Raw genomic sequence first — 15,369 nt, 5'->3', positions numbered from 1 at the left:
GTAGAAGCTATAATTGATCCCAGGTGGGTTGGAGTGCTTCATGAATTGGAGTTGAAAACTCCCGAGCATGAAGTTACCTTAATCAAATTCAGTATTATTCCTAACTTTTCTAACAATAGTTAATGAATGATGAGAAAATCAAAGATCCGAATTTAAGTAATATTCATGAACAGCTCTAAACAGTTTTGTTTTAATGTTAACATTCTGTTTGTTCTATTTCTGATTTGTGAACACTGTTGAATTTATGTAATTGGCAGTTGTTGTGACCACTGGAAGTAGGGTGGAAATACAAATTGTTTCTTTCTTTCATGAAAAGAGTTAGAAGTAGTGGTGTATCAAAAAAAAGGACAAAACTCAGAATTCCGAAAAATTGCCTACAGTGTGGAAACAGGCCATTCGGCCTATTGAGTCCACACCGCCCCTCCAAAGACCATCCTACCCAGACCCACACCCCCTAACCTATCCCTGTATCGTTGCATTTCCCATGGCTAACCCACCGAGCCTGCACATCCCTGGACTGATATTTGAACTTTCAGGTAGCTTAAAAATATATATATTCATAATGTTATTTCTCATTTGAAGGCGTTTATCACTTTGCTTTCTGATTTGTTTAAAACGTTAAAATCATAAAACAATAACATTGTATCATTGTAAGGAATCTATCAGTAAGCAAACAGCTGTTGCTGAGGAGCAGCAATTGGCTGATAGTTGACCTTAGGTTGTGATTAGGAATTCAGTCTTGTAGCTTTAAGATGCAGGTCAGTTTAAACAAAGAGATTGCCTTAGCAGCAACAATAGACTGGGGATATTTTCTTCTGTTGCCTCCTACTTTTGGTTGCATCTGCGAAGGATAACTCCACCTATCACCACATGGTTGTCACTCCAAAAACCTACCACTGATTTTCCTTGGACCCTTCTGGACTTCGAGAACCACATCCCTATTATGTGCAAATGTAAGTCTTTGCCTGGGGCTTGTTGCAGGGTCACTTTCTCTTGGTTTATGCCTTGAGTGACCATCCTTCAGCAGAGCCCATAATGTGATAGGTTAGGGGTTCACAGTGCCTGGCCAGTTAATTTTTACTATTATAATTCTTCAGAGTTTGTTCAAATTAAGTTTTTGTAATTTATTTTTATAATTTTTTGATTAATATTTTGAGTTTTTTTTAATGCATCTATTTTCTAATCAACTTGTTCAGAGGTGGGACTTGAACTCAAGAGAAAAGGAGGACTGCAGATGCCGGAGATCAGAGCCGAGAGTGTGGTGCTGGAAAAGCACAGCAGGTCATACAGCATCTGAAGAGTAGGAGAATGAATGTTTTGAGCATAAGTCCTTCATTAGGGTCTTGATGGCTCCTGGCTCAAAGACAGGGACCTACCAGTGTGCTACAAGAGCCCATTTTGAATTTATTAATTATAAGCATCTGAAACTTCATGCTTCATAAAGGATGTTCCATAGGTCATTACTAAAATCACAATGGAACTTCTTAATGTGAGCCCAAGAAACTAGGAGTGGGTATCATTCCACTGTACCTCCTATTATCTGTGACTGTGTATCTTGCAAGAGAAATAGACCGTGCAGTCTCTCCCATCAAATTATTATCATGCAATTTATATGTGTTAGACATAGATTGGTCTTGTTCCATTTTGTAGATGCAAAAACTAAGCATGTTACTCAAAGTGTCTGGAGGCTTTCACACAGCAACAAGGACATATCTAGTTTAAAGTGTAGTGTTGTATTAAACAAGCCATTAGGAGGATTAAGTTGTAGTTAGCTAGTTTTCTGCCTGGAAGCTACTGGTGGTGGGTTTGGGGACAAGAACATGAAAATCCAAAAGGAAATGCATTTGTACATGATCACATGTGGAATAGACATTAGGTAATTTACTGTCTAGTAAAGAAGTAGACAGGTCTGCAAACTGTGGAGCCACCCACTCATCCTGTGGGGTGTTTGAATTTTAATTTTATCATTAAATCTCTGGATGTGATTACTGTAAAAAGGCACACCTACTGATTTGTCCTTTGCAGTTTGCATCTAAATCATCTGCTGTGGTTTCTGGAAATGTCCTGCAGACCCGGTCTGGAATTTAGGATTTTTTTCTCAGTAAGTTACTACTTTTGTGTTACACTCAGGAGCAAAGTATTAATGTTATCGGCGTCTGCTTCCTATGGTGATGTGTTTTTAGTGGGTAGCTCACTTTTAAGCCAAAGTGAACAAGTAGCAGATACAGTAAACAGTTCCATACGTGCTCAAAGTTGTTCATTGATTTATTGATAAATCCTTGCGTTGCAGAATTGTTTAATCAATCTAATATGCTAACTTAGAGAAGCATGCTACAAAATCTACTTAATCATTTACCTTTATTTATCTTTCTGAATCCCTGATTTCCCTACACGTTTTGTGAATGCAATTATTTTTTATTTCTTGCCAAGTTTGGTACTTCTTTGTTTTTACCTTCTCTATATTTCTACCATTCGTTGAAACGATAGTTGCAGACTTCTTTATAACTAGCTTCAATGTTATTCCTTGATTTACGCATTGCATTTGATTGTCAATTATTCTCTCTTTCGATATAGAACATGCCCACAAAGCTGAGAACTTAAAGGAATTGACCAGTGAGGCACATTCAATGCAGCAGTAATTGGGACAAAGAGTTCGCCTTAAGTTCGCTCCTTGTAAATCTTTGTCTGAATATTCTTGCCATCATATTTTTAAAAGTAAGATTCAGTATGCTTCATGGCTTGGTGGCAGTGCACAAATTTTCTCAAATCATAACTATTTTGTATCCAAATGTGATCAATTGCTGGCATTATAGTATGCATTTCACTGTACATATAGTTTTTTCCCTCTTGTTGAATAAATTTGGATAACTTGCCAGGAGGGAAGGATGCAGCTTTGTTCTACCCTAGCTTTAATTCTAGTGCTCCACTTGTTCTGCTCTTCAGAGCGCAGTGGAGGCAAGGCATTAAATATTTTTAAGGCTGAGTTAGATAAATACTTAATTGATAAGAGAGTCAAAGGGTGTAAGGAGGAAAGTAGAATTGAGGTCGCAATCAGATCAACTTTGATCTTATTAAATGACAGAGCAGGCTGAAGAGATTGAATGTCCTATGCCTGCTCCTAAATTCATATTTTCAGATATAGTTTGCTATTAGAGCAGCCAACAGTAAGGCATGTGGAGTCTATTTAATCGTGATCTCATCTTTTAAGGCCCATTTATAAGTAGATATCTCTTTTATCATGTAGTTTGATTCCACAAGTTTTGGATTCTTTATAGACTATTTGAGGAGAATGCAAAGTCAATAACTGTCTTCATACTTACACTTCAAGTGATATTTATTACATATTAATACTAAATATTGCTGTACATATTAATTATTGATATATCAGGCTCTGACTGTAGTATGTTCTGTCTTTTTCATGTGTTCTTGTTTGTGCATTTGGATCTGTTGCAGAGATCCCATCTCTACAGTGTCCTTTCTAGTGTGTTCAAACTCTACTCACACCGATCATTAACAGGCAGTTCCATAAAATCATCACACAGTTGTTCCTGGATCCTAATAACATTACATAACACGATACTGTTTATTCTCAGGGGAATTTTGAGGTGTACCTATTTTTGTGCACATTACTACACATTAATACAAACTGATTAACAATTTTCCATTGGGAAATAGTCTCTGCTAAGTCAGACTAAGTCTGTTTTATATATAACTTCGGTAATATTATACAGTCAGTTCTGTTATAGTGTAGTTTTATTCTCGTGCAATTCTGTGTTATAAGAAAATCACTTAATAGCAACACGATTTAAACTAATGGGGCCAGAATTGCATTATAACCAATGCACACTTTAAGAATTTGTGCTTTAGAAACAATGCCTCCTATTTGTCAATCGTGTTATAGTGAATTCATGTTAATGAAACCCATAGCAGAGTGACCTGTAACCTGTACAATGTTTTTCACCTTGGGAAAAGAATAATAAAAATTGAAAAGGTGGATGGGATATTGGCTACCTCAAGGACTTTGAAACACGCAAGTGTATTCTGGAAGTTGAGGGGAGATCTAATTGAGGTGTTTATGTTGGTAGACATATAAATGACTCAATAACACAAAATATTTATTGAGGTCAAGGAATCCAGAGCAAGGGGGTGTAGTTTTGAAGCAAAGCTAGGTATTTGTTTGTGAAACCAAAAGCACAGTGCGTGACTGGAGAGTCAGTCTGATTGCTAGATTAATGTAGGCATTGCTTCTTGTTGATTAGTGAAAGCAACTGTGAAGATTAGCAACTCGCAATCCTGATATGCCATCATGCTTTACTCTTAATACTCGCATCTATCTCAAACTGATTGACGCTTCAGGGAAAACAGCCCCAGCCTATTCAATCTCTCCCTATAGCTCAAATCCTCCAACCCTGGCAACATCCTTGTAAATCTTTTCTGAACCCTTTCAAGTTTCACAATATCTTTCCAATAGGAAGGAGACCAGAATTGCACACAATATTCCAACAGTGGCCTAACCAATGTCCTATACATACGCAGCATGATCTCCCAACTCCTGTACTCAATACTCTGACCAATAAAAGAAAGCAAACCAAACGCCTTCTTCACTATCTTATCTACCTGAGACTCCACTTTCAAGGTCCTATGAAACTGCTCTCCAACGTCTCTTTGTTCAGCAACACTCCCTAGGACCTTACCATTAAGTGTATAAGTCCTGCTAAGATTTACTTTCCCAAAATGCAGCACCTCGCATTTATCTAAATTAAACTCCATCTACCACTTCTCGGCCCATTGACCCATCTAGTCAAGATCCCATTGTAGTCTGAGGTAACCTTTTTCGCTGTCCACTACACCTCCAATTTCGGTGCTATCTGCAAACTTACTAACTATACCTCTTATGCTCGCATCCAAGTCATTTATATAAATGACAAAAAGTAGTGGGCCCAACACCGATTCTTGTGGCACTCCACTGGTCACAGGCCTCCGTTCTGAAAAACAACCCTCTACCACCACCCTAGGTCTTCTACCTTTGAGCCAGTTCTGTATCCAAATGGCTAGTTCTCCCTGTATTCCATGAGATCTAATCTTGCTAACCAGTCTCCCATGAGAAACCTTGTCGAACATCTTATTGCAGTCCATATACGTCATGTGGCAGGAACTAAAACTCTTTTTGCTGACTGCAAGGCTTCTACTAAAACAAGTTGCTCACATACTTTTTTTTTAAGGCGAAAGTGAGTACTGCAGATACTGGAGATTAGGGTCAAGAGTGTGGTGCTGGACATTCCTGATGTAGGGCTTTTGCCCAAAATGTCAATTTTCCTGCTCCTTGGATGCTGCCTGACCTGTTGTGCTTGCCACATACCTTTTTTGCCTAGTAAAGTTTCCTTGTTGCATTCTGCAGGTACAAGATATGGAAAGTGGCATGGTGGCTCAGTGATTAGAACTGCTGTGTCACAGCATCAGGGACCCGGGTTTGATTCCACCCTCAGACGACTATCTGCGTGTAGTTTGCATATTCACCCCATGAATGTGTGCGTTTCATCCAGGTGCTCCAGTTTCCTCTGACAATTCAAACATGTGCAAGTTAGGTGGATTGGCCATGCTAAATTTCCCATCATGTCCAGGTTAGGTGTATTAGCCATGAGAAATGCAGGATTACACTGGTAGCAGGGTGGGTCTGGGTGGGATGCTTTTTGGAAGGTTGGTGTAGACTCGATGGGCTGATTGGCCTACATCCACACCATAAAAGATTCTAGAAGTGAAGAATCAGGAGAGAAGGGCTTTCATCAAATTGGTCATATTGTCAAAGCGTCTTTAAGAGTCAGGTCTATTAGAGAACAGATTGTAGAAGTTTGGAGATAAACTAGTTTCTTGAACCATGATGGCAGCAGTCAGAGTTTTCACTGTAGCACTTAGACAGTGGGTGGATGTTGCTTTTGCTGAAACAGAGGCTGAGGTGTTGACCATCAGATGCTGTATTATTTTTGATGAGCAAATATTTCCATAGTGAAAAGGATGGCCTCCAAACTATGAACTGCATTGGTGCCAAAATCATCCATGTCTCTTGATACTGAGCATAAGCTATCCAATATGGTGTATGTTGATGCGTATGCGACAGCCTTCTTCTGAGCCTTTCCCCAGCAAATTCCTCCATTTTCGGGAGGCTGAGGGGTGACCTTATACAGGTTTAAAAAATTATGAGGGGCATGGATAGGGTAAATAGACAAAGTATTTTCCTAAGAGTGGGAGAGTCCAGAACTAGAGGGCATAGGTTTAGGGTGAGAGGGGAAAGATATAAAAGAGACCTGAGTAGCAACTTTTTCACACAGAGGGTGGTATGTGTATAGAATGAGTTGCTAGAGGAAGTGATGGAGGCTGGTACAATTGCAACATTTAAAAGGCACTCTGATGATTATATGAATAGGAAGGGTTTGGATGGATATGGGCCAAGTGCTGACAGGTGAGACTAGATTGGGTTGGGATATCTGGTCAGCATGGACGGGTTGGACCGAAGGGTCTGTTTCCATGCTGTACATCTCTATGACTCTATATCACTTGTAACAGACTTTGCATCTAGAAAAAATGTGGAATTGTACCATTAGCCAGTAAATGTCAACCAGCAAGAAGTCAAGTATTCAATTACCACTTTAAATAATATGGGTAGGGATGTCATGGTTAATTTATATTCAGAGCAGCCTGGCAGCATTGCTGGCCTCCAATCAGAGCAACTGATTGTTTCAAAGTGCACTGATCATGACACTTATCAGTGTAAGCTCCATGCCCTCCACCTAGACCAAGGCTATTTGTTGTAAATGGGTTCACAATATTGGATGCTGTTTTGATTCCCAAATACACCCAAACATATGATCCAGTTTCATAGTTGTGAATTCATATCATGGATTTTGTCATTTCATGTTTTGTGCTTTGCACGAGAACGGCTTTTGATTTTTTCTGCTCCAAAGTTCACTTAAGAGGATATTAAAGTCATGAGTATTCCATCTATGTTGTTGAAATGACCTTATAGAAGTTTGCTGATGTTTTGCTGCTGTCTCATGAAGAATCATTGGAAACTGATAAATTTAGCATTGAAGTCTATTGGTAATGATTTTGAAACACTGGACTTTACTGTTCCATAATGTGGCAACGTTAACCAACTGTTGCTCTGAAATCTTCGTTGAGCTCAAGCTTTGATTTGGCCTGCTAAATTGTCATTAGAAATGCAATGTAATTATTCTGATTATTTCCAAGGACATGTTTTGAGTGCTTTAACTGTTGATAGGCCTCTGTTTTCATGGTGTATGCGATTTCTAGTTTTTCTTTCTTCCATCTCACGCTAGGTTTTCAACCAACACAAGATTTCCCTGTTTGTTGAGTTAACATGATGACATTTGGCTTGCAGCCAATTTTGTATGTTATTCATTTTCCAGATCACTTTTGCTCATGGAGTAAACCTTGAATTGCAAACTCTCAGGCATCCACTTAGTAAGATGACCTTAACTTTATTAGTTGAGTAAAACAAACATTTCTGAGCTGAAAAATAGAGCATAATTTGAGGATTAATGTGAGGATAGTGTGTCCATGCACAAAATAAGAGAATCCATTCATATGCTTATTGCCTTAAACATGAGTTTTGAAAATGGGATAACCTCATCTGCAATCTATGGTCTCAAGTCTCCAATCTCTGCAGCATCAAAAGATTCATCTTTTAGTTGACAACAAGATTCTAAACCTTCTGCAGAGACTACCCTTTACTTCTTCAAAACACAATAAGTTAAAAGAGTCAAACTGCAGCTGAATCTCTTTTAGGTGTTTTGTAAACTGTGTACATACACATTACTGAAAGTCAAATTAATCAGACCTTCTTAAATGTGTGTAATTTAGTCTGCAAACATAGTTTACTCCCAGTTCTTTGAGAGAGAGGTTTAAAATCACAGCAAGGAAGCATGCTGTATTAACAATGCAACACAAGAACTTAGTGCAGTCATTAGTGCTGGCTTGTCCCTTTCTGTGAAATACAAATTAGTTTTTTCTAATTCATGGGATGAAAGCCTCACTGGCTAGGCCAGCATTTATTGCCCATCCCTAATTGCCCAAAACACAGTTGAGAGTTAGCCACATTGTTGTGGGTCTCGAGCCACGTATAGGCCAGAGCAGGTAAGGATGGTATGTTCCTTCCCTAAAGGACGTTAGCGAACTAGATTGGTTTTTCCTGACAATCGACAATGGATTAATCATCATTATTAAACTCTTAATTCTAGACACTTATTGAATCCAAATTCCACTACCTGCCATGGTGGGATTCGAACTCATGTCCTCAAAACATTTCCTGAGTCTCGGAATTAACAGACCAGTGATAATGCCACTAATATCACTAGGCCGTTGCCTCCTGTTAGTGTTTTAAAGTTGGGGCCACAACTAGATTAAGGTATGAGCATTTTGAATGGTGAAGCAGGCTTAAAGGCTTGGATGGCCTGACTCATGATCCATTTGTGGAACCGCCTCCAGTGGAAGTGGTGCTTCAAAATTGATTAAGATGATGAAAATAATCTTCTGAAAGGATGCATAAATATGGCATAAATATCAAAAGGCCCTTTTAGCTCAATTTCTTTGAACTTTCTGCACATTGGGAAATTTTACCAGAACAACTAGGTTCTTTACGCAGAGAGTTGTGAATGCATGGAATGCGTTCCCAGCTGTGGTGGTGGAAGCAGAGTCATTGGGGACATTTAAGTGACTGCTGGACATGCACATGGATAGCAGTGAGTTGAGGGGTATATTTTACATTAGGAATAAACCTTGGCACAACATCGTAGGCCAAAGGGCCTGTTCTGTGCTGTACTTTTCTATGTTCTAGCACAATTAAATAAGATGTAATCATATTTAAACACCTCCTTTATTCTGTCTTAAGATATACGTTTATTCAGTTCTTTTACATTTCCAGCCTTGTATAAACTAGTTTCTTATAGGAGAGATAATTCTTAAGTTGGTCTAACCAATCTATCAGGAATAGGAACTTGACTTAGGGAATTTAGGAATTTTTGGGTGTTTTTCAATGCATTTTTTAAAAAATGTAGTTTTGAGAATTTTAAATTCCTAAATCACTTAAGAGTGCTGATAGTGATGGGAAATAAATATCACATAAAAAAGCACTGAAGAGTTTCATCATATCAAGACTGTTAACAAATATGAACCTATGAAGGTTTCGTTCCATAGATATTGTATGTTCTCTGATCAGACAATGTAATTTCTTAGTTTCATTCTCTAACATTTGACTGATCTTTGAGTGAGATCAGATTTTTATAAGGTAAAATCCTTTAGTTCAATTTTGATGAATTTGATGAATTCGGTGAGAGTTGGATTGCTTCTTATAGTTGACTACTGAGTAAGGATTGCTGTTCTAGCTGTTCAGGGAGTAAGAGACAGGGACAGCTGGAAGCTAGAAAGGCGAAACATTCATTGTCATACAGGACTGGTAGAATGTCAGGAGAAATACTTATGATTCGATGCATGTGTGTGGCCCTGAATCATTCCAGTGATTTGTTTTGTCCCTGAGTGTGATAGCTGTCCTGGAGTTTCAGTGATGTGATCAGCTGGGCAACTGAGAAGAAAACCAAATGGTTCAAAGAGATTACAGGATTAGAATATATGCCAGTTCTAATGAAAAACTGTAAACCAACAGGGGTAAGTACACAACTCTTCATCCAGCTCTGCTGTCTTAAACTCTATCTCACACACACACACAAATAGTGAGATTTTCCAAACAAATAAGCATCCCTTGAATTTGAGGTTTATTCAAAAGGAAATTTTTACATCTTGATTTTTATTTCTGATGGTCAGTATATGATGGATATGTTACTATTTAAGTAAAACCATGACAGAAAATATAGGTGCTTTTAAGGGAAATAACACAGGTTGATGACCTTTTATTATAATTTACAAAAGGTCATTGATCTGAAAATTTAACTTTATCTGTCTCTCCCTCCCCCCTCCCCAGCTTGATTTGCTAAAAACAATTCTAACATTTTCTCTTTTTATTGAGGAAAACTAACATTCCAATATTTTGCAGGAGAAGGGAGATTTAAAGTTTTAAATGGAGTGATTCTGAATGTCTTTTATCCACTTTATAATTGTAAGCTCATGAGTGGCATTGATGATTATAGTAATAGATTTTTTACTTATTCTCTTGGTCTGTTCTAGGAACAATCTGTAATCCGGGAAGCTCTAAGAGTTGTAGACAAAATATGAGAAATGTATAAAAGATACAATTGAATAACAACGTATAATTAAGTATAATTTAAAAGAGTACATAAATGAAACTGTCAAGTTCATACCAATATTATAGAATTAAATGGTACAACATTTTGCAGGTTGCAAGTCTTGAATATTAGTCTCACAGAGTGATTTCAAACAATTCTACTTCTCATTGATTCCCCTACTTGGGCTGACATGGGGCAAGCTACATTCACACCGCACAAATGGCAGGCAATGACTGACTCCAATAAGAGACAACCTAATCACTGCCTCTTGACATTCAGTGGTGTTACTAATACTGAATACCCCACTATCAACATTCTGGCAGTTACCATTGACCAAAATGAAATTGGATTTGCCACATAAATATACTGGCTACAGGAATGGATCAAAGGCTAGGGGTACTGCAGTGAGTAATGCATCTCTTGACTGTCCATCAACCAAAAGGCACAAGTCAGGAGTGTGATAGAATACTTCTCACTAGCCAGGGTGGGCGGAGCTCCAACAACACTCAAGAAGCTTGATACCATCCAGGACAAAGCAGCCTGCATGATTGGCGCTAAATCCACAAGTGTCCGCTCCATTCACCACCGACTCTATGTGCAGCAGTGTGTACTATCTACAAGATGCACTGCAGAAATTCACCAAAGATCCTCAGATAGCACCTGGGAACACCGTCATCTTCAAGTTCCCCTCTCAGGCACTCACTATCCTGACTTGAAATATATCACTGTTCCTTTAGAGTCACTGGTTCAAAATCCTGGAATTTCTTCCCTAAGGGCATTGTGGATCCACCTACTGCACGTGAACTGGAGTGATCCAAGAAGGCAAGCTCACCACCACATTCTCTAGAGCAGCTAGGGATGGGTCATAAATGCTACTGACAACCATGTCCCATGAGTGAATAAAAAGAAAGCTAGAACTGAACCTCCTAGTCAAATACAAAGGCTTCCCAAGCTTGCACAGAAACATGTTCAATAAAAATATTCAATTTCAATTAAAAGTGAAAGAAGATATTATTTTTCATGATAACTTCATTTATTTGGTTTTATTATAATTCTGTTTACATTCAGGATTTTATTTTATGAGCTCATTAACTGACTTAGCACAGAAAATAAAACTGGTAAGTATCAAGGGCCAATCCATGAGATGTTTGTAATCTAGGCTTTAAAAATAATTGACAGCTAATAATCATGGCAAGTCCCCTGATGGTATCATGATTTGGAGATGACAGATGGATCCAGCTTGGCTTTCAGTGGAGTTCCTGAGACAGACAAGTTATACAGGATCAATGATTGCCTTTTCCCAGCAAATTTTGTTACATCTCCGAGATTTTGGGTGACTTAAGTGAATGTTGTCTTGTTTGAGAGTGGATTAAAGTGAAGTCCAAATGAGATCTGGAAAGCCGCCTTAATCAGCTGCTTTTAATCCTCTTACTTTTCTTTGGCATTAAAGTAAAGACTGCTCAGTCACACCAAGGTTAAACCTGAATATTTTGTTTCTAAATCTCAACTAACATGTTTTATGAGACAATTTGAGCTCATTCATCATTAGTTTTATAAGTTTATAATCAGAAATCTTTAGTATGCAAGAAACTGATGCATGTCATTTTGGAAAGTAAAATCAGATGGCAGCTGAAACTTGATTTTTTTAATTAAAAATTTTGCTCACTGTCTTCAGATTAATCCACAAATTAAAGCAAGTGATTGGCTAAATGAATGATACTTTGAAGTAAAACATTTCACCTTAATGGTAAGGTTACCACCTGTGATTAAATTCATTCCTGGGGGTTACATCACATAACTTGCTTCACAGCTCAGTCATTAGGGTTGGCCAGCAAATCCATCCTTTTAATTAAAGCAAAGTTCTGTGAATGCTGAATCTGAAATCAGGACACATTGCTGAACAAATTCAGCAGATCTGGCAGCATCTACAGAGTGAGGAACAGAGTTAATGAATCTTTCTTCAAAATGTTAGAACATTCATCCTTTTGATGCATTACCTGTCAACATCACTTGAAAGCAAAAGGACTTCATTAACCAATTGTATGATGATCAGCTGTCAGCAAAGCAGTTTTACTCCTCAATTCTCAATATTATTATATTTATTGAAGAGAAATCATTAAAGAAAATTTCAATTTTTTTTATATTACTGTGACATTTTTCCAGGTTTGTATGATATCCTTGAGATTGATTCTTCATAGCAATCTGGTTATTATCATCAGTATGAGGCAGAGGCAGCTGACCTTTTGTGACATGTTGAAAATATGATTAGCCTTAAACTTACACCTATTGGTGCTCTTCTGCCTGCAAAACAAAGCTCAACCTCTGCTAGTTGTTTTTTTTCCCCTAGTCCTTCATTTTATTTTCCCAGTACACAAAGGATCAGTTGCCAGAATCTATGGGATGACTGGTAGGAAAACCCACAGGCACTCTATAGTATCACCTACATTGTATAGAATGACAAATCATGCTAAGTCACATCTTAGTGATTGAGCTGGTATCATTCTAAATTGTGAGCATGGTGGCATGTTGGAGGAATTATCCACACTGGTACAAAACAGCAGAGAAAATTTTCATTTTGTTTGTTTTTATTTTTAAGAAAGTATCCATTTTTCAATACTCCTTTTTAACCAGCTCATTTGGTTGTGTGTAAATCTTAGGCCATTGTAGGGACTTTAGTATTAACTTGATTGAAATTAGACATTAACTACAGTTCCATGTTTTTTCCAAGCAACGTGTTATGGCAACATATTGTGTGAGCTTAAAAGTGGAAATTTTGGACCACTGCCTTTTATTGGAATATAATAGTGGCAGAATGGCCTTAGAGTCATAAAGTTATGTAGTGTGGAAACAGGACCTTTGACCTAACTCACCTATGCTGACCAGGTTTCCTCAACTGATCCCATTTGTCTATATTTGGCCAATATCCTTCGAAACCTTTTCTACCTGTATCCCTGTCCAAATGTTTATTTTACATGTTATAATTACACTCCTCTCTGCCACTTCCTCTGGCAGCTCATTTCATATATGCAACACTCTGTGTGGAAAAAGTTGCCCCTCAGGTCAATTTTAAATCTTTTTCTTTTCATCTTCAGCCTATGTCCTCTAGTTTTGGACTCCCCCCGCCCTTGGGATAAGGCCTTGGCTATTCACTTTATGTATGCCTGTCATGATTTTATGAACCTCTATAAGGTCACCCCTTAGCCTACTATGGAAAAAAGTCCCAGCTTATCTCTCCTTTATAACTTGAACCTTCCAATCTGGTAATATCTCTGTAAATCTTTTTCGCACCCTTTCCAGTTTAATAACATGCTTCCTTCCAAGAACGGGATGACACGAATTGTACACAATACTCCAAAAGTGGCATTACAAATGACTTGTACAGTTGTAACATGATGTCCCAATTCCTGTGCTCAATGCTCTGACTGATTAAGGAAAGTCTTGACAATCATAACACACATTTTCTTCCATCAGACTATTTGGGGCTGGCAACTCAGCCCTATCAGGTCTGAGATCAGAAATGTTGGAAACTGAAAGTAGCCCTGCTAGTCAGCACGCTGCTTTCCCTGCTTCATGCTGCTTATGGCAGGGCAACTGGCATGAATGCAGTGGATAGACAGCCAAGCTCATTAAAGGTCTAATTGAGGCCAGCTAAAAGAAGCCAGCAGGAATTTTCCAGTTGATTTTCAGGCTCCCTCTGACAGTGTGACCTTTAAGATCTTGGACATAGGCACTTAGTTTCAGGCCTGGAGACTGTCCTTGCTCTTCTTTGTACCATAGCAATGCGAGGCCACCTCATGTAATGGTTCCCTGCTGACAGTGGATGCTGACTCTGTATTTTAATTGAAGATTTCTGTTTGTTAAGTCTGCACTGCTTTTGTACTGAGCAATATGGCATAGTGCCATTCTTCTGCCTTTTTCCATTGCTTTGCACATTGTTCCTACTCGAATATCATCATTTAATGCTTCAATTGCCAAGAAGAATAATTTCAACCTCTCCAATCTGTCTTAACTGAGGGTTTCCCATTCTTGGACCATTTTTATAAATTTATTCTACATTCTCTAAAGCTTTGACATTGTTCCTACAGGTGGCACCCAGAATTGTATGCAACACTCTAACTTTGGTCTAAAAAGAGTGTATACAAGTTAGAATAGAATGGCCTTTATTGTCACATATACTACACGGGTATAGTGAAAAGTTAAGATATCTCCAGTTACCGCACCAACTTAGATACAAAAGTATCTAAGCATGGTTTCTTTTATTACAAGACAATAGAGATATAAGATGTCCAGCGTTACTGAAATAAACATTCTGTGCAACAGACCCACATTAGTACCTAGCTTCCAGTCCCTGGTTCCACATCACTCTAATGATGTGACATGCCAAGCCTGGAGGCTGCTGCAGGAGGCTGAAATATTGCCACACCACACTGGGAAGCCCCTTAATGAGGAGGCTGCTGCACCAGACTGGGAGGTCGCTACGCCATGCTGAGGGGCTGCTGCAGGAGGCCAGAAGGTTACCATACCACACTGGGAGGCCTCTACAGGGGGAGGCCGCTGTGCCACACCAGGAAGTGGCAGGCCAGGAGGTCCTTATGGGAGGAGGCTGCTGCGCCATGCTGAGGGGCTGCTGCAGGAGGCCAGAAGGTCACCACACCACACTGGGAGGCCACTATGCCAGGTCGAGATGCCGCCACGCCATGCTGAGAGGGTGCCGTAGGAGGCCGGGAGGTCGCCACATCACACCAGGAGGCCACTGCGCCTGATTGGGAGGTCGCCATGCCAGACTGGGAGTATGCCACGCCATACTGGGAGAATGCTGCGCCAGGCTGGGAGGCCGTTACAGGAGGCTGCTGCGCCAGACTGGAAATGGTTGTCGGAGGACAGGAATTGTTGCTAGCTGGAGGTTGGAAATTGTTGCTGAAGGACGGGAGTCGTCGCTTGCTGGAGGACAGGAGTTGTTGCTTGCTGGAGGTTGGGATTTGTTGCTGGAGGACAGGATTCAAAGAAGAAAAAAAAGAAAGCACTAAGGAAGAAAAAGTAGAAGAATGGGTGGAGTATACAAGCTCCAGCTAGAGTGTCCTACTTTGCTGCTGTCTTGCAATCAGAAAGTTCTGTG

At 39.2% G+C, this 15,369-nt stretch overlaps 1 protein-coding gene across 5 annotated transcripts in view; it reads left to right on the top strand.

Moving 5' to 3' along the window:
* The window catches only part of LOC140463037 (protein eva-1 homolog A-like), a 387,899-nt gene that overhangs the window by 87,545 nt on the left and 284,985 nt on the right, over positions 1-15,369 (top strand). Inside the window, exon 1 of one of the 5 annotated variants that reach the window (XM_072556680.1) lies at positions 2,072-2,101. The exons of the other annotated variants lie outside the window; for them this stretch is intronic. The gene's annotated coding sequence lies outside the window, so the exon portion shown is untranslated. Of the gene's footprint in view, positions 1-2,071; positions 2,102-15,369 lie in introns of those variants that run through there. 5 annotated transcript variants of the gene reach the window in all.

This window comes from Chiloscyllium punctatum, chromosome 3, assembly GCF_047496795.1.
Source record: "Chiloscyllium punctatum isolate Juve2018m chromosome 3, sChiPun1.3, whole genome shotgun sequence".
NCBI classification, from domain to species: domain Eukaryota; kingdom Metazoa; phylum Chordata; class Chondrichthyes; order Orectolobiformes; family Hemiscylliidae; genus Chiloscyllium; species Chiloscyllium punctatum.
This window is presented reverse-complemented; position numbering and strand designations above follow the sequence as displayed.